The 8,849-nt window shown below is 37.1% G+C and overlaps 1 pseudogene; it reads right to left on the bottom strand.

The window, feature by feature from the left end:
- Positions 1–7,487: 7,487 nt before the first annotated feature.
- Positions 7,488–8,535, bottom strand: LOC123951502 (annotated as a pseudogene).
- Positions 8,536–8,849: the final 314 nt, after the last annotated feature.

Below are 8,849 nucleotides of genomic sequence, written 5' to 3'. Positions count from 1 at the left end.
AATAAAAAACTCAAAAAAACAAGTGTATAATTTTTAATGTTTAGTAAAGAATAAAAATAATTTAGAATAAACTGTTAGTCTAAATTAATGATTATTAAATTAAAAGAATAAATTATTTAATTTAGAAAATACATTTTTTTAACTCTAGTTCCACACTCTGTGAAAGATGAATTGCAACAAAATGTGTTCACTCAATTAAAAAAAAAATCACTCTTCCAATTACTGAAATTCAACATACATATCTCTGAATGTAACTGATAGTAAAACATCCTTCAGAGTGAGGGGTTTGAATCTCATGCTGTGGTTACAAGTGGCATGATTTGCAAGACGTACTTTTAGTTTGAGATTTTCAGTGTGTATTGATCAAGATGGCTTTAATGTTCCCCTCAGCTTCGCTATACTTTAGACAAAGCTTCTTCCAGACTATAGGCCCCAGACCTCCCCTTTCTTAGAGCATTTACTTTAGAAAACTTTTAATTGTAAATTCTTTCTCTGACCTGTTGAGATGTAAATCTTTTTAAAAGCTTCTTGCAAGTTTTACAACCCAGAAATGGTTTTCTCTAGGAAGTAAGACCCATTTATTTGAAGTGTAATCATCAAAAGTGACCGGTACTCTTATCGCTTCATTTCTGTGAAAGAATAGGGACCTAACTTCTGCAGGTGTCTTGCTTCGAATTGTAAAACTGCTTTCTGTCATAAAGATATGACAACCTTATCTTGCTTTTGGATAAGCCAATTGAACAAATACAGATGACCTATAACATTCTCCACTAAATTTCCACTATCTCATTCCAGCCCTAAGGAATAATACCACCTTCTACTTCATTGGAGTTGAGTTTAGACTTAGTTCCAACCTCTCTCCCCTATCACAATGATCTTTGAGGTCTTCCTTGCCTGATTAACTTTGTCCAGTGTAATTTTTGCCTTCACAGAATCAATGTTCAAATTATTTTAGTAATTTATGAAGGCACCTTTAATTTCACTTGTTTTATTATACAGTGGGAAAACAAAGCAAAATAAATAAAAATATCTGAACTTGAATAAGATAACCTGGATTTGAGGTCATTTTTTCCATTTGCAAATTATTAAAGGATATAGTTTATATTTTTCCTGTGATCATCAATTAAACATTAACAACACACTAAAGAAGGGGTATATACATTTCCTAGCCCTTGCCATAAACTGAATATTTGTGCTCACCACCACCCCTAAATTTATGTATTGAAACCTAATCCCCATTGTAATGATATTTGGAAGTGGGACCTTCAGAAGGGGATTAAGCCATGAGGGTTGAGTCCTCATGAATAGAATTATTAACCTTAGGAAAGATACCCCAGAGTACTATCTTACCCCTTCTGCCATGTGAGGGCACAGCAAGACAGCCATCTAAGTGGGTTCTAATAAGTCACTGAATCTGCTAATACCTTAATCTTAGATTTCCCAGTGTTCAGACTATAAGAAATTTCTGTGTATAAGCCACCCAGTCTTTTGTAATTTTGTTATAGTAGCTCAAGTGGACTCAGACAGCACCTTATACTAATTTAGCATTATCAGATTCATTTTTGTTTTCCTTCAAAAGGACAGATCTAATGATGGTATGATATATAAATAATTAACCAGGCGCATGAATAAATTTGGTCTGAAAATTACTTTCAAATATGTTGTGAATAGATACCTCTAAAAAAAGAAGTGCTAAGATATGTTCTCTTTTTTTTAAGATTTTATTTATTTATTTGATAGACAGAGATTGTAACTAGTCAGAGAGGCAGGCAGGAGAGAGAGGAGGAAGCAGGCTCCCTGCTAAGCAGAGAGCCCGATGTGGGGCTCGATCCCAGGACCCTGGGATCATGACCTGAGCTGAACGCAGAGGCTTTAACCCGCTGAGCCACCCAGGCGCCCAGCTAAGATATGTTCTTAATGTAATTTTATTATAGTTCTTCCAAACATTAGCACATCAAAAGATGAATCAATTTAAATGTGAAAGAACATGATTTATATAAAAAGCATATGCTAATTATTATTCTAAAATAGTAAAACAGAGCCCTTCTGAGATTCCTATAGACATATCTTCAAATGACAATGTCTGATCAGCAATAACAACACTCACTCGCAGTCCACATATCTTTTCTAACTGTGTAATATGCCTTTGATACCTACTAATGTTACAAGAATTATAATCCCACTCACTAATTAAAGATGTATTTATTTATTTATTTGACAGAGAGAGACCACAAGCAGGCAGAGAGAGAGAGGAGGAAGGAGGCTCCCTGCCAAGCAGAGAGCCTGACACGGGACCCGATCCCAGGACCCCGAGACCATGACCCAAGCCAAAGGCAGAGGCCCAACCCACTGAGCCATCCAGGAGACCCCTACTCACTAATTTATATTTGCTTTGTGAAAGCGTTCTCTGAGTTGGTTTTCATGCAGAATTCCTGACACTCACTTTGATTTTAGTTAAGAAATCCAAAAGAAAGTCAGAAGCTATCAATAAAAAAGACCAACAGATTTGCTTACACAAAGATGAAGATATTCTCTGCATTAAAAATCATAAATATGTTTAACAGACAAGCAGCATTTGGGGGAGAAATATTTACAACAAATATAGAAGATAAAACATTAATAAAGGTTTCCTGAAGTATAGAAAATTAGAATAATGGACCAAAAAAAGATACAAGCAGAAGTTTTAAAGAAGTAAACTAATTTCTCAACAAAACCACCAAATGTTGAAAACTAAAACAATTTAAATTACCCATGTATTAGAATATTTAAAAATATAAGATTGTTAATACACAATATTATTAATAATGAAATGATATTTTATCTAAAAAGTTGATTACTACAGAAATATTGAAGGTATTTTACATATATATGAATGTTTATTACAACATTGTTTATAATGGCCACATGTTACTAATAACATCCGTATCCACTTAGTAGGGAATGTCTTTAAATAAATTGTGAATTATTCATATAAAAGAAAATTATAAAATCATTAAATATACTTATCAGGAGCAAAGAGATCTAGAAGTATGTTTTAGGATGAGAAATTTTTAAAAAAGTAACTAGCAAGTTGCAAAGTTATGTGTAAGAAAGTATATTTTATCCCACATGTGTCAAAAACAAATATATACACTTGTATCTACACACACACACACACACACACACAAATGTACAAAAATATTTTGCATCCTCATATCAAAATTTCCATGATTGCCACCGATGGGGTGTTGAGAGATTAAAGAATTAAATGAAAACACACTGATGTGCTATTAGTTTGCTCACAGTACTTTAGTTCTGAAAGACATAAAATATAAAATGGTTGACATCAAAATTATTCCCAAATGTAATTATTTTAGAATAGTGATTTTAGTTGGAATAAACATTTATGTAGTTAGATTTTTAAAAAATTTAGTGATTGGGGAAATAACTATTGAATTAATATTATTAGATATGCCATTTCTTTGTAAAATTATATCCTATCCTTACAATTTTTATGCTTGTGGATATGTAAAATTCTTTAAATTTATTTTGAATTGATCTCTTTGGGAGAAATGATTAAAAGAGGTATTAACATTTACTACGAATTCTTATAAATGATAGAGTTTACTGTGATTTCTTATCAGTGGTAGTTGACTGGAGCTCCATGGTGATTACTTAGCCAAAACCAGATGTTCTTTAATCATATCCAGTAATCACATTTTTATCAGATAACATTTATTTCCGACAATACCTGACCGAGTGGAACCCATATTAGTGCTTCTGTAGGATATCACATTTGAGAGAGTGGACTAGCTCTAATCTTGAGTTAACCTTAATTTTGAAAGCCAGTGTAGCTGGTACAAGAGTTGGACATAAACCTTCATTCTGTCTGTAGTATTTGGCTCCACTGCTTTGCAGAAACTGTACCTTACTTACTTTGTCACTCATGTAAACTATTTCTTGTGTTTTCAGCTGAGATTAGAATTCAATAACATCCTCTTTTGCTTTTTTTTTAAGATTTTATTTATTTATTTGACAGAGATCAAAGTAGGCAGAGAGGCAGCCAGAGAGAGAGAGGGAGAAGCAGACTCCTTGCTGAGCAGAGAGCCCGATGTGGGGCTCGATCCCAGGACCCTGGGATCATGACCTGAGCTGAAGGCAGAGGCTTTAAACCACTGAGCCACCCAGGCCCCCCCCCCTTTTGCTTTTTGTTTTATAAGTAGTTGTATCACTATTCACTATTAGAATTTTAGAGTTATCATTGTCAAAGACCTTCATTTTAAGGCTTTGCATATTCATTCGTACTCAAGTAGAGAGAAAGCACTGCAGTGGAGGCTGTAATCCATGTTTTTTTGCAAAGCATCTGCTGAACATGTGAACGGTAGCTCAATGAACAGTAGCTCTCTCTGTCTCCCAGTTTCTGAATAGATTGATGGCAATAATAGCTAACATTTCTCATGTTCTTAAAATGTACCAGGTAAAATTCTATGTTACACTCTTTTTTATTCCTCACAGCTAGTTGAGCTGACTAGAATTTTATTCTTTTTTCACAGATTCAGAAAATGAGGAACAAAAGTGAAAAAGTTATCCAAGATCTTATTTCTAGTAAGTAGTGGGGCTCTGATCGGAATCCAAGCTATTAGCTTTCTTTTGTTTTTGTTTTTGTTTTTTGTCCCTCCCCCCTTATTGGCTTGGTTTGGTTGTGTTGTGTTGCATTGTATTGTTCACTTCTGCCTTTAGACTGTACTTCAGAAGGCCTACCAAATCAATTTAAAAATAAAGAAACTTGTTAGGGAGTTGAGATTCAAAACCAAGCAGTCTGACTCAGAAGCCATGCTCTGAACTACCGTTCTGTACTATCTAGATCCATTCCTATGTCTGTATCTGTGCTTTTACCTACCCGTTGATGTATTTATACTTACAAAGCACATATACTGATACATACATGTATATATGCTTAATTTGCAAGGCATGTATAAACACACAGTTATTGTATTTCAGGGAAAATACATACTTCATCAATTATATTTTCCCCAAAACTAGCTTGTCTAGCCAAATGGAGACAGACACACCTTGCTCCTGACACAGGTCTATATATGGAATTAGTTCCTTTGCTGTGAGTCAGAGACAATTTATTGGGACCATCTGAGATCGAAAACTAAGACAGTTCCTTTGTTCTCTGAATAGAAACAGAGAATCTTTATGCAGCACCATAGTTGTCCATGTACCACAGGGAGTCAGGTGAGAGTTTTGCCTCTGAGAATCTCTAGGATTGCGTAGAGCCGTCTTCTGTTTTATCACTCACTGTTAATGCCTGGCAGTGGGTTATCTGTGGATTGGACTCTATGGCTAAAGGAGAGGCTACAGGGACCCTGGACAAAGTTACTCAAGTGCACCTAGCTTAGATTTCTCCCTCTGTAAAGGAAGGATAGGAACTAAACACTCTACTGTTTGTAATAAGCTTCAGGTAAATTCTCAGTCCCCAATAAAAACATAAATTTCCACAAAATAAAAATTACTATCATAATCATCATCAACAAAAAAGTAGTCGTTTCTGAGAGGAAAGAGAAAGTAAGTGCAAACAGTGTAGGTTAGGGCAGAACAGGAACAAAGTCTGAGGGTGAGCTGAGGAAACAGGCCCCTGGGGAATGCAGACTTTAATCAACAAGAGCCCTGGAACAGAAGGGAGACCAAGGATCCCTTTCATCCTGTACCTACAGTAAAAAAAATATAGAGACAGATGCTGAAATTTGAAGAACTTTCATTTTCCAATTCTGTATTTTTTGGTATGACTTGGGTATTTGACAGTTCTCTAAAACTTTAAGAAAATTCCTAAAAATACATATTTTCATTCTCTTATATAAGAATATTGATGTTGAAATCTGGGAAATCTCAGGAAAAAATGTTCATAATTGGAAACAGATCATTATGGACTCTTATGAAGAATTCTCTTATAGTTTAAAAAAAAGATAGGAACATGGAAGATGAGACTGACAGATCAGAAAACTATATTTTACTTTATTTTACATTAGTTTAATAACTTTTATTTTCTTGAAATGCAGAATTTTATTTAGAAACTGTTTAATGTAGGATGCCTCAGTTGGTTAAGCGTCTGCCTTCAGTTGCCTCAGGTCATGATCCCAGGTCCTGGGATTGAGCTCCTCATTGGGCTCCCTGCTGAGCAGAGAGCCTGCTTCTCAAATAAGTAAATAAAATCTAAACAAAAAAGGAACTATTTAATGTAGAAAAAAAGACCTTTCAAGAAAGACCAGGTAGAAAATGGGCTCCCAATAAAATGGAAGTTTAGGGCAACAAAAGTCTAAAAGGCCACAAAAGAGAAATAGTACCATTGTTATTGGAACACCAGCTAATTCCTTGCATTTTTTGGCATTGTTAATCACTGAATCTGGATTTTTCTCTGAATTCCACACAGAGCATGCACTACACAACAATTTCACATAAAATATCTGCTTTCTACGTACATTGTAGGCAAACTACCACCAGAAACAAATCAAAACATCAGAGGGTAAGCAGTCTTACTAGTGGGTGGTGCACATTTTGCAGAATCCTGCCAAACAAAGGAACTGAATAGGCTAGGGGCAGAGAGGATGAGGAAGCATTAAGGAATGAAATATGTTATAGATTAATAATTCAGACATGGTACTGTATAAAAAAGAATTTAGCAAACACAGTAATGAGTTTTATCTCCAAAGAAGTGAGTGCATTGATAAAGTATTCCGATAACAGTGCAGGGCTGTGGACAGCAGGTAGAAATGCCAGGGATAACTGGAAAATCAGCAGAGAAGTAGTCAGTGAAATTCAAGCTCTTCAACTCAAACACCTCAGGCCTGAAACACACCTTCTGTTTATCCAGACAATGCCTCTTGCTTTGTAGAGGGGATATCATTTGGCTATAAAGCCAAATGGCTTGACAGTGTAACTTTTTAAACTTTGCTTTTGGGCCAAGGTCTAGGCCTTTGCAGATTCAAGCAGTCCTGCAAGGCCTGTGAACACCAGATTGCAAAGGTCCAGAGGTCTGGCCCGCCCTTCCCAGACACCATGTCAGACATGTAAAATCTCCTGTCATGTTACATTTTATATTTTGAAATATGGAAGCATATTTTAAGTACTCTTCAGGCATTTATTTATTAAAATATTCTCTGCCAGGATTTCACATGAGCTTAAAATTCAAATGAGTTCTTACACTTCTCTACTGAGGACTCCACCTCAGTGTGTTGCATAGAAACACCTTCTCCAGCAATGAGTGTCACCAGCGTCCACACGTTGAGCCCCATGGTCCGCCTCTTTGTTCCCTGGGTGACCCAGTTAGATGTTAATACTGCTTCGCTAAAAAGCTCCTGACCCAAACTCCTCGGAAAAGAAGTAATGCTTTTGCAAAGTGCACTTTAAGAAGAGGCGCTTTTTGATTACGTAAAGAAACCAGCGAGCCCTCTAAGAATAAAGAAGGGAGTATTTTACTGGTAAGCACATGATTTGAAGTGAGGAATTCAAATGTTGCTCTGCTGGTCCAGGCTGGGAATATCTTCTTGCCCCTCCTGTGGACCCCCTTTGGCAGGTAACACAAAGCCTTCATCTGTGCCATAGAGAATGTCCACAAACCTCTGCAATACAAGGTTGTTTTCCCTCTCGTTCTCTTGGCAAATCAATTCCATGTTCCTTAGCTTTCCAAAGTAGAAACGTCTCTCTTTCTCCGAGTCTTAGACAGTAAGTTTCGATATGTTGACCTGCTGTATCGACTCAGCTGCTCCATCATCTCTCTTTTTTTTTTAAAGATTTTATTTATTTATTTGACAGAGAGAGAGAGAGAGAGAGAGATCACAAGTAGGCAGAGAGGCAGGCAGAGAGAGAGGAGGAAGCAGGCTCCCTGCAGAGCAGAGAGCCGGATGTGGGGCTCGATCCCAGGACCCTGAGATCATCACCTGAGCTGAAGGCAGAGGCTTAACCCACTGAGCCACCCAGGCGCCCCCATCTCTTTTGCCCACACCAGGATTCTTTCACACCACACCCAGGCTGGCCTCCAGGGTTACCATGGTTCTCTGTGTTGCAGTGGGGGCTTCTGGGGAGCTCACTGTTAAGCTGAGAGTTTTCTTGGGTTTGTTCAGAGCTGGAGCAACAAGGGAGGGAGCCCCTGCAGTTCCTTGACCCTGTCTGTAAGCTACAGGGTCATACTTTTCCATCATAGTTTGCATCAAAAAACATCTTGAACCAGTGAACAAATTCAAAATTGTCTTGAAATGTTCCTTTTTACTAATTTGTCCACAGAAGTTATTTTGTCAACTCCTACTCTTTTAAAACCCGCGTGTCCTATTTTGAATTTCTGGATGTATTTGTGTTCCAGCTTAGCCTGGAGGTTCACTTTCTTCAGGGTAGAGGAGCAGGGAACCACCTGTTCATAAGCTAACACCAGGCAGCCCCTGAGCATGACTGTTCCATTTTTGTCAGATTCGGTTGCAGGGACTCATTGATCCAGGCTCGCATGTCATGTCTACTGAAGTTATTGCCGGTGAGTAGCACTGAGTGTATGTTCACTGCCATCTTCCACTCTTGGCGGAGCTGTATCTATTGGCTGTGCCTGGCTTCAGTTCAGTTCTGGTGTCTTCTCATTCAAACCACTGGGCCTGATGAAAAAGAGGCCTGGATATTTCCCCTCAACCTAATTCTGTGTAAGCCAAATAAATTTGAACAAAATGGAAAACAATACATTATAGAAAAGCAAGCATAGAGATTTGAAAATGTTTGATTCTCTATTCAAGGTTTTATTCATTGAAATCTCAAAGAACTACACTGGGAAAGAGTGACAACTATCACTATAAAGAAAAAATAGGATGTACCTGGAAAAAGAGGGCAAA

Source organism: Meles meles, chromosome 10 (genome assembly GCF_922984935.1).
Source record: "Meles meles chromosome 10, mMelMel3.1 paternal haplotype, whole genome shotgun sequence".
In the NCBI taxonomy this organism is placed as follows: domain Eukaryota; kingdom Metazoa; phylum Chordata; class Mammalia; order Carnivora; family Mustelidae; genus Meles; species Meles meles.
This window is presented reverse-complemented; position numbering and strand designations above follow the sequence as displayed.